This window comes from Lontra canadensis, unplaced genomic scaffold, assembly GCF_010015895.1.
Source record: "Lontra canadensis isolate GAN:19392208 unplaced genomic scaffold, GSC_riverotter_1.0 scaffold5, whole genome shotgun sequence".
Lineage (NCBI taxonomy): Eukaryota > Metazoa > Chordata > Mammalia > Carnivora > Mustelidae > Lontra > Lontra canadensis.
In genome coordinates, this window is record NW_022630999.1 from 23,061,667 (window position 1) to 23,082,085 (window position 20,419).

A 20,419-nucleotide genomic window follows, 5' to 3' on the forward strand; every position below is an offset into this window, starting at 1 on the left:
GAAGGGAAGCATAAATTCTTAGGATTCTAAGTGGCCAAAAGGGCCAATCATGTCAGATTAGATTTCCCATTCGCCAAGCAGGGACACTGCCTTTCTAGGGTGGAGACTCTGGAGCTTGATTAAGTTTCCTTGTCTGGCTGGGCCCGGACGGACCAGGCTGGCTGAGGTGCCCATGCCAGAGGGGGACTGAGTCTTAATTTTTCAGCTGGCCTTTTGAGTGTTATGTCAGGTTGGTTGAGGGTCCATTGTCTTGGAAACCTTCTTGAGGCTAAAGAAATGGCTCTGACACTGACCCTGCACTCAAGACCTTCCCAGGGTTCAATCATTCCTTCATTCAGCTGGCATTTATTATGCTACTGTGTCTCAGGCACTGTGCTAATTTTCAGGGTACCATCATAAACAAGACACATACTGTCTTTACTTTTATGGAAGCTACATTCTAACTTGCTGTGGATGGACTTCAGGGCATCCACGAACTTCCTAAAATTGGATACAAAATTACATGTTTTTCCCCCCCTTGGGGAAATGTTTGTATCTTTGATAGGATTTTCAAAGGGGCCCAGGACTCCTCCGAAAGGGTTAAGAACCATAGTCTGGTGGGAAAGATAAGCTATTCACATGAAGCAGTAGCTACAAGGCAGGAAGTGTCTTGTAGAGTATACACTGTGGGAGTACACTGTGTACAAAAGAGGGAGTGATTCTTGTCAGCTGGGCTCTTTGGGGAAGGCAGAGTGGAGAAGGATATGTCTGACTTGATCCTTAAAAGATGGGAGAGTGCAGTTCATTGCCTCTTTATTGCATAACTCCTAGAGAAACCATTTATATCATGGTCTATTTGAATAGTGTCCCTTGGAGTTGAGCAGTATACAGCCTGAATAGCCATATATAGCCACGCTGACTTGACTAGGGGAGAGAAACCATCTTTGTGTTGGTGAATTATGGCGTTTTTTTTTTTTTTTTTAAGATTTTATTTATTTATTTGACAGAGAGAGAGAGAGAGATCACACGTAGACAGAGAGGCAGGCAGAGAGAGAAGGGGAAGCAGGCTCCCCACCAAGCAGAGAGACATTATGGGGTTGGGTCCCAGGACTCTGAGATCATGACCTGGGCTGAAGGCAGGGGCATAACCCACTGAGCCACCCAGGCACACCGAGTTATGGCTTTCTTGAGCAGGTTATTCCAATTACTCCTTTGTCGTATCTCGCCAACAGAATAGAAAGACTAACAGGAGAAAGACCAAAGAAAAATTCTGTCATATCACTGCTTGGGGAGCAACCTTAAGTGTGTGAATAGAATCAATTTTCTTATTTTTCCATGTAATTACTTGAAATCCTCACATGACAGGATGCCTGGGTGGCTCATTGGTTAAGAATCTGCCTTCGATTCAGGTCATTGATCCCAGGGTTCTGGGATTGAGTTCCACATTGGGCTTCTGGCTCAGTGGGGAGCCTGCTTCTCCCTCTGCCTGCCACTCCCCCTGCTTGTGCTTGTGTGCTTGCTCTCTCTCTTTATCTTCCTCTCTCTGGCAAATAAGTAAGTAAAATCTTAAAAAAAAAAAAAAATCCTACCATGACTTACTAAAGCAAATCTCCCATCACCCCTTGACTTATTCCAAACCCCAGGGCTAGCTTACTTAGCCTGAAGGGTTGTTAATCTTTGTTGGACACCTACTGAGGAGGGAATTGGAGTATGGTCAATCTTCTAGTGATATAGTTTCTCACTGGAGCATGGTGTGGCTGGTGAAGCATAGTTCTGCAGCATTCTTGGGGGAGGCTTTGGCTCAAGTCTGGTCATGGTAACACTTAGGAACTTAGGTTTTCTTAGCTTGTCTTCACTTGCTCCAATCAAATTTGTCAACAGCATCATCTGCTATGGGCTGGCTTCAAAGTCTACCCCTTCTCCAGCCTAGAACATGGATCTCACTTCTCACCTCTGACCCCTCCCCTGATGTGGGGCTGCTTCTTTCTCAAACCCTCAAGAGGTAGGTTTATTACATCCTTATCTAAGAACAGTTGAGTACTCTCACAATATCTCCCTTTTGAAGAAAGTTCCCATCAGGGATTTCTACCATAACATAGATGGTAAGAAAGAAAAAGAAACTTAGCCCAAGCTCACTCTCTGGTAGACAGTCCTCTTATGAGCTCTCTCTCTACAAACAAGTTTCACAGGAAAGGTGGTGCAATGGGAACATCATGAGTTTTAAAGTACGAATTTGGATTTGGAGGCTGCATCAGATCTGTGGCATTGGACAGCTTATTTAATCTTCTCTGAGCTTTATTTTCTTCCTCTCTGAAATCTTTATATATTACCCACCTCAGAGGGTTGTTACGCAGATTAAATAAGATGATGCGCATAAAGCGTTTAACACTGTGCTTGGCTTAGAGGTAGTACTCAATAAACTTTATCTAGAAGTAGTAGTAATAGATGAAGGAGAAGAGGAAAAATGGAAGGAGGAAAAAGAAAATTGGACAAGTGGCTGCAATGGCAGGAGCCATAGCAGATAGACAGCACTCAAGTTCGCCCTAATGTAACTCCTGTATCATACACCAGCAGCCATCCTCCCTATAACTTCTTTCTCTCAAAAGCAGAAGAAATTGTAACCAGGGATTTCTCTCAGGTCCAGTGTCTTGGGTGCCATTTTGTCTTTGGGGGTTTCTATTTCTTGTCTTTCTCAGTAGATGAGAGTCCTCTGATGCCCTGAGCTGACCTTCTCAGCTGTGAGGCTTCAGTTATCCCCACCTCCAGGCAGCCCAGTGCATCTTCCACATTCTCCCCAGTAGGCCTTCCCTGTGAACCCCAGCCAGCCTCCCACTCAGCTTCTTACAGCTGATCCTTCCTGTTTAAGGCTTGGAGGCATTGGTGTCCTTGGGCCTACTTTCTGTTAGCTCTGTTCTGCTAAGGCTCATTGTAGGGATTAAGAGAGCTCTTCCTAGGAGCCTTACGCCCTCCAGTGGGGTGTCTTGTGGGACTGGGGCCTATAGCCAAGGGATGACCCCAGTGACATAGCAACCATAGAAGTAGGAGTCAGGCATATGTTCCACGCTCTAATTGGCCCCCTACTCTGTCCAGGCAGTGGCCCAGAGTGTGTTTCAAGGAAAATTGGCATTTATGTATTGAGCTCTTCTTGGCTCCTGTTGGTCAAAGAAGAGTACTGTGCTATGCGCTGATCTCCCCCATTAAAAAACAGAAGGGACTAGAATGCTCTGTGCTTCTCTACGGTCTAGTAAACCCCAAGATTCAAGCAGACTTCTGTTTTGCACCCTGAATCCAGTTATGGATGTGGTATTACTTGGTGCCTCCATTTCTCATGGTATCTACCCAGACCCCAGATCTCATGATAATTAGAAAGTAGTTCCAGCATGTCTAGAGGTGGGGGGGAGGGACACTCTCCCTTGCCCTCACTTACACACATCAACATTAGTTTTGTCACCTTGAGCAAGTCACCTTCTCAATTTTTTAATCTGTAAACTGGAAAATGGTAATGGTCGTTGTGATAAGATGACTTGTAGGCCCTTGGCACAGTACCTAGCAGGTAGTAAGTGCTTAGTAAACATTTGTTACTGTTCTCATTTTTTGCTTGAATAGCTCTTTTAATTTCCCAAAGCTTTCACACACCTCTTACTTAAAATCTCAAGCCTAATGGAAACTCTTTGTGGGAAATCAGTCTCACTTGACTGTTGAAGAAACCGAGGCACCGAGAAGTAGGGTGGCTTGACCAAGATAACACAGCAAGCCTGGATGAGGTCAGGTCTTCTGACTAACAGGGTTCTCCCTCCTGGACCTGAGAGAATAAATCCAGGGACTTCATCATCTACAGGCACAGCCCGTACTTGAAAGTTTCCACAAGAAGCTTTGCTACTCTGGCATATGTTGATGTCTTGGTAAGAACTTGTGGTAAAATCTTATTCCTTCCTCAAAGTCAGGCTCAAATATGGATGATGTAAAGGAAATTCTCCAGCTCCCCAGGCTGAATTAATCCTTCTTGCCTTGTATTTTGGACAAATACCTGATTAGGCACTTGATATCATACCATAACTGAATTGTCATTGGCCAGGAATTTTGTGAAGTAAAAAACAATGTCTTATGCATATTTGTATCCTAAATAGTTCAGAGTAGGTGTTCCCTAAATATCTACTGAATTAATTCTACTGATAATGGTGCCACTATGAGCCCACTTGATCTTATAGCAACCCTATGAGCTAGGTTCTATTATTGTCCCCATTTTTTGGACAGGAACACTGAAGTCTAGGGAATAATGAAATTATTACTTAACTTGTTACTTAACCAAGTTACTTAACTTGGTGAGGTTACACAGCTAGAAAGTAGCAGGACTGAGATTTGAATCTAGATCTTACCATCTTCAGCTCTAAGCTCTTAACCAATTATTTCCAGGTTCTTGTGCCCATTCACATGGAGCATCTTCCTCTAGGTGACAAATATCTATTCCAGAAGCTGTCCGGGTCTGCCTGCCAAGAGCAGAAGTAAGAAGGAGCTGGGGAGTTCTGAGCTGAGTGGAACAGAAGAGCCTAAAAAGACTTATTTCCTCTGTATGAAGTTAAAAGGCAAATGGCTTCAACTCTTCCGAAGTGCCTCTCTCCGAGCAGCCCCATGGTTCAGCCATGTATGAGGTTGTAGCATGTTAGAAAGTCTTTGAGAAATGGTATCTCTTCTCTCGAGGTTGACCTTTTCTGGGGCCCATGAGCCAGCTGACCTTTGTATGCCCCCTCAGCAACAGTGGCTGAGGGCTAACTCTTCAGTAAACATTCCTCACCTATTGCTGAATCAAGTAAATGGAAGTTGCCAGTGTGTGATTGGGACCAGGAGTTAGATCTCCAGAAGGGAGATGCTAAATGGAGAAATACCAGTGATAATTTAAGTGGGATTGAACATATGGGGGCACTTATAATGGATAGCTGGAGCTTCTGGGTTGGTAAGTAACGAAGAAAGGGCATGTGCTGAAAGCCTTCAAAGCAGGTCACATAACTGTGTCTGGGTATCAGGATCATCATGGTATGTCTCTTAACCCAGGTTCCTGGTTAAGATCAAAGAAAAAAACCCATGGTTCCTGCCCAAGGCTCTTCAGTCTTTTGACTGGAAGGAACTTTAGAGATAATCTAATCTAGCAAATATATAATTTTCATCTTCCCACTCCCCAGTCCTGTTTCCATAGCAATGGCAGATATCGCTAACTGATGGCAGCATTCTCTCTGGAAAGGCCTAGATGCAACCTCAGAATCCTTTTATACTTAGTGGTCTGTGAAATCATGGAGTTGTCCATAGAAGCCAACCAAGACCTTCGAATTTTAGCTTAGTTCTCTCCACATGGTTCCTTCTTGGGAAGGAGTAGGAGACTTGGGGAATCCTTCCTAGGAAATATAGGGGTTTGTGTCTTTGTTGGATATCACTTAGGATAACTTGAGGTCTTGGAAAGAACACTAAATCAAAGATATGAAGTCAGGATCTGGCCTCGACGTTGTCACAAAGGAATTAAGTGATCTTAGGCAAGGCATCACCTTCCTGGATCTGTATGCCTCATCTGTAAAAGGAAAGGCTTGAGAGGAGTGCATGATTGCCATGGACCCTCTTTTAGTAGTGTGGCTATGTTGAGAAATAGCATGCCCTTGTTCGTAGGGGGCAGTGTCTATATGCCCCACATCACTAAGGGTAGACATGTGACAATCACACTTCTACTCTCCACTCCCATGCCCATAGCTTCCACTGGTAATATGGACCCTGTGTAGACTTGGTCTTAGAGTCATTTTCATTCTTTTTAGCAGGGGGTCACTACCAACTGAGGTTTGCAGGAAGCCACTACCAACTGAGGTTTGCAAGGAAAATGAAAACCATTTGCCATTTGTTGTGGGTTAAGTTGTGTCTTTCCAAAAATTCACGTTGAAGTTCCAATCCCTGGTACCTCAGAATGGGACTGTATTTGGAGACAGGGTCTTTACAGAGGTAGTTAAATTAATATGAGGTCAACAGGGTGGGCCCTAATTCAATATGACTGGTGTCCTTATAAGAAGAGGAAACTTGGGGGCACCTGGGTGGCTCAGTGGGTTAAGCCTCTTCCTTTGGATCAGGTCATGATCTCAGGGTCCTGGGATCGAGCCCTGCATCAGGGTCTCTGCTCAGCGGGGAGCCTGCTTCCCCCTCTCTCTCTGCCTGCCTCTTTGCCTACTTGTGATCTCTCTCTCTCTGTCAAATAAATAAATAAAATATTAAAAAAAGCAGAAGAGGAAACTTGGACAGAACAATGTACAGAGAGAAGATGATGGGAAGACACAGAAGAAAATGGTCATCTGCAAGACAAGGAGAGAGTCCTGGAACAGATCCTTTTTCATGGCTTTCAGAAAGGAAGTCCCCCTGCTGACAACTTGATCTTGGACTCCTAGCCTCCAGAACTATAAGGAAATGATTCTCTGTTGTTAAAGTCACCCCCTTAAGGGTATTTTGTTATGGCAGCCCTTGCAGACTCCTATACCATCCTTGCCTATATGGAATCTGGCAGGAGAGAAGCAAACAAAAATACAAAATAATCAGAGCAGTTTATTTTGTCCTCATTCCCATTGTCAAAGCCTGGCCTTGAAGACCTGGTGAGTTTGGGGTTTATTGTCAAGGAACTATAAAAGTAGAATGTGGAGAGCTATTCCCCTATTTCTATGGGCTTGAGTAAGCTTGGATTTCTCTGAACCTCATCTCCTCATCTCTAGAGGGAGATCTAGATTGAAGCAGATATTTTCAGATTCCTTCAGAAGCATAAAAATTCTTCGTTCAAACAAAATTTAGGCAGACATTTCATAGGTAAAACCTAAATGAAAATGAAGCTGTTGTGATGAGGTAGAAGTGTTGGGGAGGGGAGTGTCTTAAGCCTGTCTTCTCTCTATTCCCTAGACTCTTAGCACAGCTAAAATTGAAAAGACCCCATCCCAAGTCAGACATTCTGCAAATCTGAGAGTCTAACATCTGAGTCTGTTGGACTGTGGAATGCTTGAGAGAGGAGCTGTCTCTTAAGTAACATACCATGATGCCAGGTTATACAGCAGGCACTCAATTCATGTGAAAGGAAGGAAGGAGGAAGAAACAATTGGGAAAAAAAGGAAAGAATAACAGATGTTGCCAGAGAATTCTGGAGGTGGCCTGAGCAGTTCTGCAGATGCATCTTTAAGACATTCTATTTTGTTTGCTTAGGAGAAGTCTCCTGGAGTTCCCTAGCCATCGGGCAGAGCCTGTTGGTTCACCTAGAACTTCCTTGCCATTTCTAGGGACAAAGGCCACAAACTGAAACTAAATCAGACACTGGAGAAATAGGGGTGGCTGGAAATGGACTAAAATCTCCCCAAGGCCAAGGGTTAAACCACTTTTTTTTTTTTCAGACCAGTTGGGGTTTACTGGCTGAGGGTAGAAACTGGGAGCCTGGAAGACTGGGGTTGGAGGTTGGTTTTCTTCTCAGCTCCTAGCTAAGGGTTTGACTTTTCACCTGCTAGATGGCGCTGTCCTCTAAGGAAAAACGCCAGCTCTGCTCCACTGGGGCTCAGTCCAGGAAACAGAACAACTAAAGTTGAAAGAATTGGTGGGCGAGAGGTAGAGGAGCTGGGAACCCTCCTTCCCCCTACCCCACCTCCCCACCCTCGCCCCCAGCGACATCTCCTTTTGTGGTGGTTCTGGTTTCCTTTACAGTTCTTATTTTGCAGTGTGGGTGTTTCACACACTCCATCTGAAAATTCTCAGGGCCTTTTGCTCCTAACAAAAGTGAGTAGGAAGTGTGTGTGTGTGTGTGTGTGCGCGCGCGCGCACGCATTGTGAGGAGGGCAGGGATGGTCCCTGAGCTTCTGCCCCAAGGCTGCAACTTACAAATGACATGTTCCAGCCCTGGTCTTTGACCTTGACTTAAATGAGATCAGTTGGAAAAAAACCAGTCCGTTCTTCATTCTGCTCACCAAGCTGGACCCCTGAGATTCCTGGTGGCTTTCTTTACTCTGAAGCCTTCTCGCTCAGCTCCAGTCTGCAGGGACAGACGACATGTGGGGACTGAGACTCCCTTTCCCCAGGCAATGTTAGTGTTAGACTGACAGGCTGGCTCCATCCGGGTCTGCATGTGAAATCAGGGCCGCAGCCTGCAACTACTCCCACTCTATCAGCAGCCAGAAGGAAGGAAAACAAAGATAAGGGGGGGATGGAAACCAGGAGGGGACCCAAGAGGAGAGAGGGGAGGGCTGAGGAAAGGCAGGAGACAAGGGAACAAAGACCAGAGGTGAAGGGTGAAGGGGGTGGGGAGAGGCCAGAGGGACTGGAGGGACCAGGTGTCCGTAAAGAAAGGAAGGGCCATATAGAGGAGCCGTGGTGGAGGAGAGAGGATGGACCAACGGGGGTCAGGGGAAGACAAGGAAGCTGGAATGGAGCTTTTAAATCTGTGCTAAAGCCGGGAAACTGCGCAGGCAGGGGGAAGGAGGCTGTGCCAGGCAAACAGAAAAACAGAGGGAGAGGAAGTCTAGTAATTAGAGAAAACCTGACCAAGGGCCTGAAAGGAGGAGAAAACCACTGCGGTGGGGACATTGCAGAAAAGCAAGGCAGGAGACAGTGGCAAGGAAGCGTTGAAGCAGGCGGCGGGGGTGGGGGGGGTGATGGAAGCAAGGGAGGCAGAGAGCAGAGCAGCGAGATGTGGAACAAGCAAAACACAGCACAACTGAGAGTGAGGGAACAGGGAGGGAACCGTGAAAAGAATGCTCACCTTATAGTCATAAAAACTGGAATGTGTGTGTTTTGGCCTGCAGCCATTGTCCAAGAAACACAGTGTGGCTTTTAAGCACATTGTGGAGTGGTTGGTCCACACGTTAGTAGCGTGCCCTGGTCTGCTGCTTTGAAATGCAGCTGCTCTGAGCTGCCCACTTGGCGGCCGGTAGCCTGCTGTCGGGGACATCCGATGCAACCTGCTGTCTGTACCCAGGGTCATTCCTGCTCTATTTATGGTGCTCTAAGTTCAGACGCACCAGCTTCTCTTCCAGGGCAACTGCTTTGCTTTGGGGGCTAAGAGTTGAGATGTGTATCATGCTGGTGACCTGCTTGCTGTCTCCTGAATCAGTGGTTCCTTTGAGGATGTTTCTCAATGGGGCTGGCTCTGGGAGAGCAGAGTGGGAGGCACGTTAAAGGCAATGCAGGATGGATGTGAAGGCGAGGGCCCCTTGAGTCTGACAGTTACAATTCTGCTCCTTGTTTTTCCATTTTACTGTGTAAACCAGCGTATATGTTTTAGTCTCTTCTAGCCTCAGCTACCCATCGTACAATTGGGCTCATATCTCACCGATCTCATAGGATTCTGATGACACCTGAGGAGATGATCTCTGCAGCTGGCAGGGTGGCTAGTTCATATTAATGCTCACTAACTGCTAGCTGTTCTTTGTATTATTATTCAAGACCAGATGACGCTGTGTGTGTGTGTGTGTGTGTGCACACGTGTGCGTGTGCCCATGCCCATATGTGTTTGGGATAAGGGGCTTAGATTTAGAAGTGTCTCAGCAAGGGAATGATTTTTTGTGAAGATAGAACCAGCAGTGACATGTGTGCTGCTTTGAGAAGTAGGGAGACCATTTTGGTGACCAAAGCATGTATGAGATAGTAAGAAACTGGACTAGGGATTGGGGGAACTGAAAAAAATATAAAAGAGTATTTTGAGAGGCAGCCCAAACCTGAAGATCTTCATGATGGACGGGTGGCGGGAAAAGGACGTTTTACACATGACTTTAAGGTTTCTGGCCATAGAATAAGGTCAGAGGGAGCTCTCAAGCTAAGAATGATTTTTTTTTTTTAATGTTTTAAAATGATTGTAAAAAACAAAAATGAAAACAAAGAAGAACCTGTGACAAAGACCATATGTGGTCTGCGAAGCCCAAAATATTTACTATCTGGCCCTTTATAGAGTTACCACAACTCGGTTCTACTTAGGGATCAGAAGAAAAGTGTGCTCCCAAATTGGGAAGCCTGGAGAGGTTTTAGACAGAGTGCAATGTCCCCAGAAAATTAGAGGATTGGGACTAAAGCATTGAAACCCACAAGAAATACTAGCTTTTGCTATTATTGAGAACATAGAGGCCCAGGGATGGAAATGAACATGACATATGCTGAAACAACAGTAAGATGGTGGATTGGTTTGGCAAATAACAGTAAACAAATCTCACTTGTAATTATGACCATCACTATTATGACTCTATTTCTGTCATTGGGACTTGGGGTCTTGGTCTTGGGACCCTGGTGTTCTTAAAGCATGAGGTTTGCTAAGATCCCTTCCAATTCTTATTTTTTTGCTCATTTCTCCCTCCTTCCTCATTTCCCTTCCTTCCTTCCCTCTATGTGGAACATGCTTAATTCTCTTTGGCATTTCTGACAGCAGGGCCATTTCTTCTCCATCCTCTTTAAAATCCTGATCGTGTAAGAACTGGTTCTATTTTTCCCTTCACTATTCCCAGTGATCTGGCTTCTTTTTGCAGCCCCTCCCCCTCCAGGCACTTCCAACAAAAGAGTCAGGTCATTTTTCATGCGGTATCAGCCCAGTGTCAGCCTCCAAAGCGTTTGTCCTTGTTTCTCTGAGTGTCGGAAGTTCTCTGTCTTCCCACTAGGACTTTCTGAGAGCATGGAGTGGATCCCAGAATTTCTAATCCTTCCTGCTGCAACCGAGCCTCTTCCCACACTTTGTTTGGGAAAAAAATGATTGGCGGGGGCGGGGGGGAGCCAGTGAAGGAGCAAGGCACTCAGCCCTGGCCAGCTCAGGCTGGGGTCTGTGCTGATGGACCAGCTGTGCCCTCCCTGTTACTCAGGGCTGTCTTGAGAGGCCAGTCAGGGGACAAAGATTAGGGTCATCAAGATAAGACAGAGAATATTCAAACTGGAAGCAAAAAGAGGCTGTTTTTCCAATAGTAAGTAATCAGGGAACAGGAGGATGTAATTTGCAGATTAGGAAAGTGAACAAAGAACATAAAATTAACTTTATAGCAAAGAGGAGCGCAGTCTGTTTGAAGAAATAAACCTCCATAAAGCATTATTGTTGATAAAATCAGACTGTTGATTTAAACTAAATAGGAAATATGACCGAATCAGGGAGAGGATGGGGGCTCAGTGGAAGCTGAAGTTTAAACTTCAGGCAGAAATGGAAGGGTGGGATGGAGGGACCTGATGGGGCATGGTAGCCATGGTGGGGGAGAGATGTAGGACCAGAGCAAGGATGCGTGTGCTAGGGGGCATTGAGAGGAGGGTTGTGCCTTACCAGGATGCCCAAGTCACCTTCACTTAGGGGTTGTCTTCATTTGAAAAGTGGCATTGATTTCCAAGAACTGGTAAATAACAGATACGGTTTTGCTACGCATGCAGTCCCTCCCTACCCCTCTCCTGTTTTTAATTCTCAAATACCCACAAAAGCTCATTTGAAACACTAGCAACTTCCTATTTGAACACTAGTAGTTCATACCAAAGCAGAAGAGTCCCAAAGCAACGCCTTTGATCCTGAGGTGATTAGAACAGGGCTTCCATCCCCTTCTATCAGAGACAAGTTGGTGAGACTAGGATAATGCTCCCACCGTGGGAAATCTAGCTGTGCTGGGAGCTGCCCTTTATTTCCCCATGCCAAGCCTTCTTGGCCCCACATTGCCTAGCATGAGAGACAGATTTATTGTTTTTACTGTCTTTGACCTGCTAAGGCAGGACTCTTCCCAAGACAGGTTCAGAGAAGAATCCCTGTTTAGTAGTGTACTCAGAAGTTGCCATTTGCCCCTCCCAGTCCATTTTTCTCCCTTTTCTCTCTTGCTCCCAACCCTGGAAGCTGCATCTTGGAAATCCATCATCTTCTGGCTTTCTGTAGAGTACAGCTTATGGGAGGTCCCCGTAGGACACAGGTAGGCTAGGATTGAGAGAGAGAGCAGAGCCTTAAGGCCTAGATTCCCTCCCTGCCAGGTTGTAGGCTGGCAGCGCCTTTCTCTACCAAAGGTCAGAGTGAGTTCAGGGCACTGTTCTTGTTTGTTCAGGCCCAGAGGTATTCAAGGTACCCTTATAGCTGCTACACTTGGATTGCTTCACCATCCTTTGTCGGCTTCCTTTAAATGTGTCCTTGTGTTTAATAGTCCCTTCGTTAAGCTCTCTTCTAATGCCCCCATTTGAATGTTGTACCATTCTTGTAGGCCTTTGAAGGATATAAGTAATGAGAGCTCCTACTTGAAGATCAGAAGGCCTGGGCTACAGCTGAGTACCTATTACAAGTTGACTATGGGACCTGGGCAAGTTGCTTCTGCTTTTGGCTTTAGTTTCTTCATCTATGAAATGGAGATGATGGTGAGACCACCTTTCAGTGAAAGCAGGCTATAATTCTGTTTCCACTAGGGGTGTAGTGGGCAGGGTTTTGTGGAAAATAAGCATTTTGAATCCTGGTTTTTATATTTCCTAAATGTGTAGCCTTGGCCAAGTCTCTTGATCTCTTTGAATCTTGGTTTGCATTTTCAGTAAAACATGGGAGGTAACCCTTCCCTTGAAGTTGAAGGGGCACTCCCTTTGGCAGCACATACAGTAAAATTGGAATGATACAGAGGAGATTAGCATGGTCCCTGTGCGAGGATGACATGTAAGTTGAGGGGGAGGATTAAATAAAATTGCATGTTTGAAAGCAGCTAGAATCACTCTCATTACATGGGAGGCATTCAATCCACGTTAGAACCTTTCTTTTCTTTCCTGGCTTTCTTAAAGGGAAAATGCCTGAGCATGAGGGGAAAGAAGTTTGGTGGCTCTGGAGATTTCCATTCTTTCCATCTCTAATTCTGTTTATTTATATTTGTTTACATCTTAGCTCACAGACTCCAATTCATGTATTCCTTCCAATCTGTCTGTCCTTGAAGATTTCTCCCTAGAGCAAGTCCTTCAAAAGGAGGGCAGGTCTGTGGTTAGCTGGAGGGAGGGAACTAGGAGCAGGACTCAGGTACTATGCTACTCGGCTACCTAGTGTTCTGACCAGGACAAGGATTTTTTTTCACAGCTCAGAGTTCTCTGGGATAGCTGACATATTTCAGGAACTTTACCTTTCTTCTTTATGCAGAAGTCACCATCGTAAGTGAAGGATTGAGCCTCTAATTTTTCATGATAATCACTCATACCTAGATTTTAGGCCAAAAAGAGCTCTTGCTCAACCCAATCAATAGTCCTGTTCACCCCCAAACTTGCCATAAGTGATTTTATAAACACGTTTTTAAAAAAAAGTATATGGAGTGGGACTCTTGAAATTTTTTGCTGGAAGTTTTAGTATTTAAGTGCATGACCTGCCACAGATAGGTCTAGATATGGGTAAAGCTGTGAGTGAAAGAAATCTTATTAGTACTTTCTTCCATTTACTCTCACTGTCCCCTTTTTTCATTTTAGTATCTCAGTCTTCAAGTACTCAACATCTGTAACTGCCTGTAGTTGACCAGAGACTCTTGTAGTCAAATAGACCCCATAATTCTAATTGAGTATATAAACTTATCTGTCTTATGTCTGTCGGTACCCACTGAATGTTCTCAAATGTATGATAACTTGGTCCATTCTTTTACCCATTCATCTATTCAATCACCCACCCACCTTACCAGTCAACTGGAAAATACTGATTGGAGATTCACAAAATATGGTGGTAGGCTTTGTTTAATAATTTTAAAAAGTGTGAGTCACAGTTCCAGACTTAAGGAATATAGAATGTGTTTGTGGGCTCAAAACAAGTAAAAAATATAAGAAGTTCTCTCATAATACTAGTGCAAGCGAGGGCTAAGTGTCCAAGAGTGATAGACATTGTTGAGGCTCAAAGGAAAGAAGCAGGACAATGGGGCAGAGTAATAAGGACTGACTTTAGAGAAGATATGGGAATGGAGCCAGGCCTTGAAGGATGGGTAGAGTTTGTGTGAGTAGAAAGAAAAGAGAAAGAGAAGAGAAGGCTGGAGAAATGGGAAAAGTTAGAATTCTAAAAGTAGACCTGTTTGGCTGGAGTAGAGCATTTGAGAAAGTAGTGGTGGTAAGATTGGAAAGGTTGTTTAAGACTGATTTCTGGAAGAGAGGCTTGAATGTGAAGCTGGGAAGCATAAGCATTTCCTATAGGTAATAAAGAACTCTAAACCCTTTTTCTAGCCAGAGAGAGGAATCTAGTAGAAGTCTGCAGATTGATTTTGAGTATGGGGTGTTTGCATTATCTGTTGACTCACTGATTCACTGATTGCATGCAACACAAGTTTAATGAGCTCTGTTAAGCGCTTAACTCAATGATCATAGCTGGACACTAGTTATTATGTCCTAGTTCCTTCAGAAATCAAAGGAGTCTTTGCTTTGGGGAGAGCTTCTTAATTCATCATGACCAAATAGTTAACCCAGAGAGAAAGAATACAAATAACCACTACAGTTAATTCCTTTTTTAAAAAAATATTTTTATTGTAAAATTAAACACAGACACAGAAAACCAAACCAAACAAATATGTGGCTTAGTGAATTATTATACAGTGAACACCCTTATAACTACCACCAAAATCAAGAAATAGAATTGCCAGCCAGCCCTATAACCCTTCCACATGCCTCATCCTAACACAATCCCTTTCTACCTCCCAAAGGTCACCACTGTGACCTTTATAATAACCACTTTCTTGCATTTATTTATGGTTTTATGACTCAATTGTGTACCCCTAAACCCTCTAGTTTAGTCTTGCCCATTTGTTTTTTAATTTGATATGCCTTTTAGGTCTCTTTTAATCTATGGTCTCCTCCCTCTATCTCTTTCTTTTCTTTCTCTGGTGACGAATTTGGGTCATTTGGCCTGTCAAGTTTCCTATAGTCAGATTTGCTGACTTCTTAGTCATGGTACAGTTCAATGTGTTCCTCTGTCTTCTGAATTTCCTGCAAATTGGGAGCTGAATCTAAAGGCTTGACCTGACACAGGTCTGATTCCTTTAACAAGGTTAAGATGGTGTTATGTCTTGTGTTGAAGCAGATGCTCAGTGTCTATAATCCTTAATTCATTGGGATTTACAAAATAGTAATATTTTAATTCTACATTTTCTTTTAATTATCACTTGGGATAATTTTATCAAGAGACACTTCCCCTCATCTATTATTCTGTTACCCAGTACTGTAATTCATAGAGGATAGGTAGGAAAAGGTTTGATTATTTCCTTCTTCTACCCAATTTGCAAGATGACAATTGGATCATTGTTTCCTCAGAAGGTGACCAATTAATATTTCTTAAATATATGCCATAAACTCTTGAATTTGTTTATATTTATATTTGATGAGTTTTAGTCTATCATAAAACTCAAATCTTTGGCCAGTGGAAAACTCTTCAAGGTGCTTCCTGAGTTCTAGTAGTCTTTGACAGCTTCCTTCTAACTGCATGTCAAGATATACCAAACACATCATAAACATTTCCTGCCTCAGACCTGGAATTAGTCATTTCTCCAAGAAATACTAGTTTAGTTCAAGGGGATATGTCATTTGAAGATCAAATCCGAATGCTATTCGGTTGACTTTTGTTTTTAAGTCTTTTTAATGGAAAGAGCCGGGATAAACAATTACCCCATGAGTTCACACTGATATTTCTAATTCAGATTCATATCTACAGAATGTTTACTTAACATCTTCTATTATTGGAGTAGTTCCTTTCTTTCACCAGAAAATCCTTTAAGGCAGGGGGGATGGTAGAATTAGAATATCCCATAATTAGCATTTGCTTTTTTAAACTTTACATATACAACTTTATCAGGATAGTAATATTCATACTATAACTGACATTATTGTTACTGAAAGTAGATAAAATGGTTTTTTTTTTTGCATATGCTGATCATCTCCCCATTTTTTAATAGTTGTAGTGTATTCATACTTTGAATCATATACTAGAGTCTCTACCTTTTAACCCTCATTTATTCTTTTATCTGCAAGTAACTATATATCTAAAATTTGCCAGCAATACCTGTCTGAAAATTGTTCCTTAGTAGACTCCTTAGGAAGGTCTCCTGGGAATAATATTCTCAGAGTCTTAACATGTTATTAGCAGTTTGTGAATTCCTGGATAAAAAAATCCTTAGTTCACATTTTCTCTCCTTGAATATCTTAAATACATTACTCTAATTTCTTCTGGCAAAAAGCTTTGCTGTCAAAAAAAAAATCTGAGGATAATTTAATTTGATTTCCCTTGTAAATTATATGCTCCTTTTTGCCTAGATATCTAATTTTTTCCCCTTTTCTTTTAAATACAATATTTTTTTTCCTAGAATATCTTGTTTTTTGGTCATTCTGGGTCAATATTCTCAGGTACATGGTATGCTTTTTTCAACATATAGTTCAAATCATCTTTTATATTAGGAAAACTTTATTGTATTACAGTTTTTGGTATTTTCTTTGTTCTCTTGAGATTTTTCTGTTCCCTTGGTTACTTTTTCGGGGTCTCCTAATAGTTGTATATTGGATCCTCTTTGCCTATCTTCCAGTTAACTCTTTTTTTAATGTAAATTCCAATTGTTTGGATTTCATCATAATGCATAAGCAGTCTGGGCAAGTGGGCTTATTTCTAAACTGATTTGGGGGTAATGGCTGACCATGGCTTTTTATATTACTTTCTTTGTATTGAGGGGGCATGGAGAATCTGAGCTGTAATCCCCAAAGAACAGTGTGTATTTCCAGTAGAATAATAGGCCAGTAGAAAAGACAGTTTGGTGTCCCGAGACTCATTGTCCCTCAGATCATACGGCCTAAAGATCTGAGATTGGTACTGGAGGTGAATCCTCCACTTTTTATGGAATTCAAAATCCTTTCTTTGGTTCTTCTAATTACTAAAGCCCATTAGGCACGGAAAGCTTCACTTTCTTCAAGCATATAAATTTAAGGAAATTTCATATATTTGTTTCCCTATAGAACCTAAAATAACAACGATGAGAAGGACTCTTCATGCAGGGGGAATGATAGGAGCAAATGTGTGGGAGCCGGTCTGAGCAAAAATGGTTTATGGCTCAATAGGATAATTTTTAATGGAGAAGGGATAAAATAATTATCTTCAGCATCCTGTGTTCTGTGTGGTTCAAAGAAAAACCACTCATTATAATAGTGTGAAGTTGCTGACCCATATGACTTGGACTTTTGTTTCTGAATTACAAATTTAGTGGCTTAAACAATATAGATTTATTCTCTTACAGTTTTGGAGGTCAGAAGTCTAAAATGGGTTAAGATCAAGTGTTGGCAGGGTTCCTTCTGAGGCTAGGGGAGGAATTTGCTTCCATGCCTTTTTAGCTTTAGGTGGCCCTTGGTATTTCTTTGCTTATGGCTTTTTCTTTCCATCATCAAACTGTATCATTCCAGTCTCTGCCTCATCACATTGCTTTCTCTCTGCCCCCAAATCTTCCTTTGCGTTTTTGTTATAGGGACACTTGTGATTACATATAGGGTCCACCCAGATAATCCAGGATATTCTCCTTATTTCATAATCCTTAACTTAATCACATCTGCAAAGTCCCTTTTGCCATATAATGTAAGATTCATAGGTTTTGGGGATTTGGGCATGGATATATTTGGGCAGCCACTATTTAGCCTAACATATGCATAATCTTTTTATACCAAAGAATCTCTAATGACAGAGGGAAGTAAACTCATTTCCATGTTGGTGATTGAGTTGCAGCTCAAAACAGTCTCCTGGAAGCCTGTGGTTTCTTTGAAGACTAGCATTTTACCTTAAAGGTGTTTGAATTTTGTAGGATACTCTACACATATGCTTGCTAGCCTAATTTCCTGCAACAAAAGAAAAATTGGTCTGGGAAGATGGGCCACGGTGCTTCCATGGCTGTAAGAAGTCTGGAATACTGCCTTACACCCTGGTAATAACTGTATTTTATTTGGATGGCATGACATGACATCACAGAAAAGAGTGTGAATTAAAAGGTGTCATTAGCTTCCACTACAATTGATTCAGGTCTAGCTTGATAATCTGGAGGGAGAGGATCCCCAATAGATTCTGATTTTCTCTTGCTCAGAATCCCCAATCATGCCTGAGTCCCATGAGTGAGGCAGGACGTCTCAGTGGGGTGTGAGGTAAAGACAGCAAGTCATACTTGTCCTTCAATGAGAGTGAGTCCCAGGAGATCATGGATACCATCTACTCTACAGTGTTGGGTCAGGAGCTGGTTCTCATGGAATGCTCATCTGTGGATTGAGATTTAGAGTGGACCTTCCTTGTTTTCCTGACCCAGGATCCATGGATGATCTCTCTTTCCTGTCACAGGTCTTATCATGCACAGAGTCAGCACTCTAGGCCTGATTTCTACTAATGGAAGAGGGAGGAGCCCCCCGCCCCCATCCTGCAGCTCTCTGCATGACAGGCCATGCATAGTTATTATGCCCACTTTCTTTGAATCCTTCCTCTCCTTCTACCCCCAACCCCTTCTGCTCTGTAACTGCTCAGGGTCCCAGGACAGTTGAAATTGGGCCAGCTGGGGTGCTATTTTTAACTTCTTCACATAGCACAGCTGAGGACTTGGCCCCCACACAGTTGCATCCACCCACTGTTTCTTCCTCTCGGAGGATGCAGACAGAAAACCAATGCCTGTGCCTGGAGTGGAGGGGGCATGGGAGGCAGGAGGCCCAGTTGTTTTCTCACAACCTCCTGGCTCACCCAGCTCTGCTTACTGCAGTGTGTAGTATGGCAATACGACAGTTCATTAAATGTGGCATTCATGTGTGTGGCACACTGCTTTGAGCCTGTTTTATGCTATGATAAAGACTACATCTGTCAGGCTATATTGGCTCATGTTGGGGTCAGGAAGAGAATTATATTGCCCAGAATTGCTCTCTCCTTTCCTCTTACTAGAGGAAGACGTCTCTTCCCTTCCTCCAGAGCCAGCTGAGAGGCCCTCTCTCTGAGGGACAGAGTGCACAGAAATCTATCTACCCACTGGGTGGATGGATATCCCAGTATCAGGAAAAAGATGGGTCAACTTCAAATTATTTCACTCTTTAAGGGACTTGCCCTAGAATGTCAGAGAATCTCTGTGACCAGTTAACAAACTGACACATTATATCTATATGTCTGTGTACACACACATATATACATATACACAAATACTATATGTGATATAATGTATAATACATATTATAATATTACACATATTTGTGTGTAATACATGTATATGAAGAATTTTTTTGACTGATTTTAGTTTTGAAACTTTTCACCAGGCATTTTTGTTTCAGTTAATCACGTTTCTATTGCAGCCTGGGGACTTTTTAAAACATTTCTAGAACCCTCTATCTTGCTCCCAAAGGCTTAAGCATTATTTGATAATTAGACTTCACAATTATGTTATACATTTTGGAGAGAAGTGTGGGTTGGGGGAGGGTGGGAGGAAGAAAGTTGTGTGTGTTAGTTAATGTGGGAGGAATGAGGGTTATTATCTGGGGATTGGAGGAATGCTTATGAGAGAAAGAAGTTCACTCTGTCAAGATTGTGTTGGTTGCCAGTTCTCTGTGAAACCCTCACTTAGACACAGAGAAGGGTGGGGGTAGGGGGACACTGGAAACTTTCTCGCCTTCCCTAATTAAAATGATGCCAGAAAACAAGATCCACATAGAGGCCAGTTACATGCCACTTAAAAAGAAATATGCTTCATTACAGTTTCTCTTCATTTCCTGGAACTCACAATGGGAACATGAGAAAGGAAGATTTGTTGAAATCCTGGGAAGAGCATTTTGGTACTCACCCACCTGTTAACTTGGTATCACAATAAATCACTCACTGCTAAAATGACAGGTTTTCTCTCTTTCTTTCTGTCTTGTGTTCACATACCTTCTGCCTCTCCAAGTCCACACATTCACGTTAGCAAAATGCACTACCCTGTACTCTTGAAGTCTATTCCTTTGGCTCATCTTCTAGAGGAAACCATCACCTTTTCCTCTTCAAAAGGTACATTTTCCCTGTGTTTTCATTTTATGGAAATTATTGTGTTTTCTTCTTTTTTAAGGGGAAAATTCTGTTTTGTTGATTGGATCTGATTTCAACAAGGTTGGGTATGGGGCTGATTTTAAAAGTGAGAGAGAAAACGAGAGGAGGGACTGTGTGTTGCACTGTATATTGTGTGTGTAAGTACACACAGAGGGCCTAAGCATTCTTGGGCAAGAATTACCCTCAGGCAGAATATTAAAGTAGATGAAGATGTGTGCTAAGGACCACTTTTTTCTTCATCACTTTTATTCCAAGTCCAAGATGTCAGAGGATCATAGTACTTAAACCAAGCTATAGTGGAATTCCAGGCAATACCAGAAAATGGGAAAAGCTTTTCTTGTTTGCTTGTTTACCTGCAATTTATTATTATTATTAGCTTTTCATTGGGAGGAAGGGTGAGAGAAATTACTGAATTTAAGGGTTCTTCTAGAATCACATTACTTATGGTACTGCTTGAGGTTA

General features: G+C 42.8%; 1 long non-coding RNA gene and 1 other non-coding gene across 2 annotated transcripts in view; both read left to right on the forward strand.

Moving 5' to 3' along the window:
* Nucleotides 1–19,683, forward strand: part of LOC116864252 — a 120,411-nt gene extending 100,728 nt beyond the window's left edge. The window contains exon 3 of the long non-coding RNA XR_004381974.1: nucleotides 19,631–19,683. This is a non-coding gene — a long non-coding RNA (uncharacterized LOC116864252). The remainder of the gene's footprint in view (nucleotides 1–19,630) is intronic.
* LOC116864459 lies at nucleotides 12,520–12,628 on the forward strand. Its single transcript, XR_004382017.1, has one exon. It is a non-coding gene; the product is annotated as a U6 spliceosomal RNA (small nuclear RNA).
* Nucleotides 19,684–20,419: the final 736 nt, after the last annotated feature.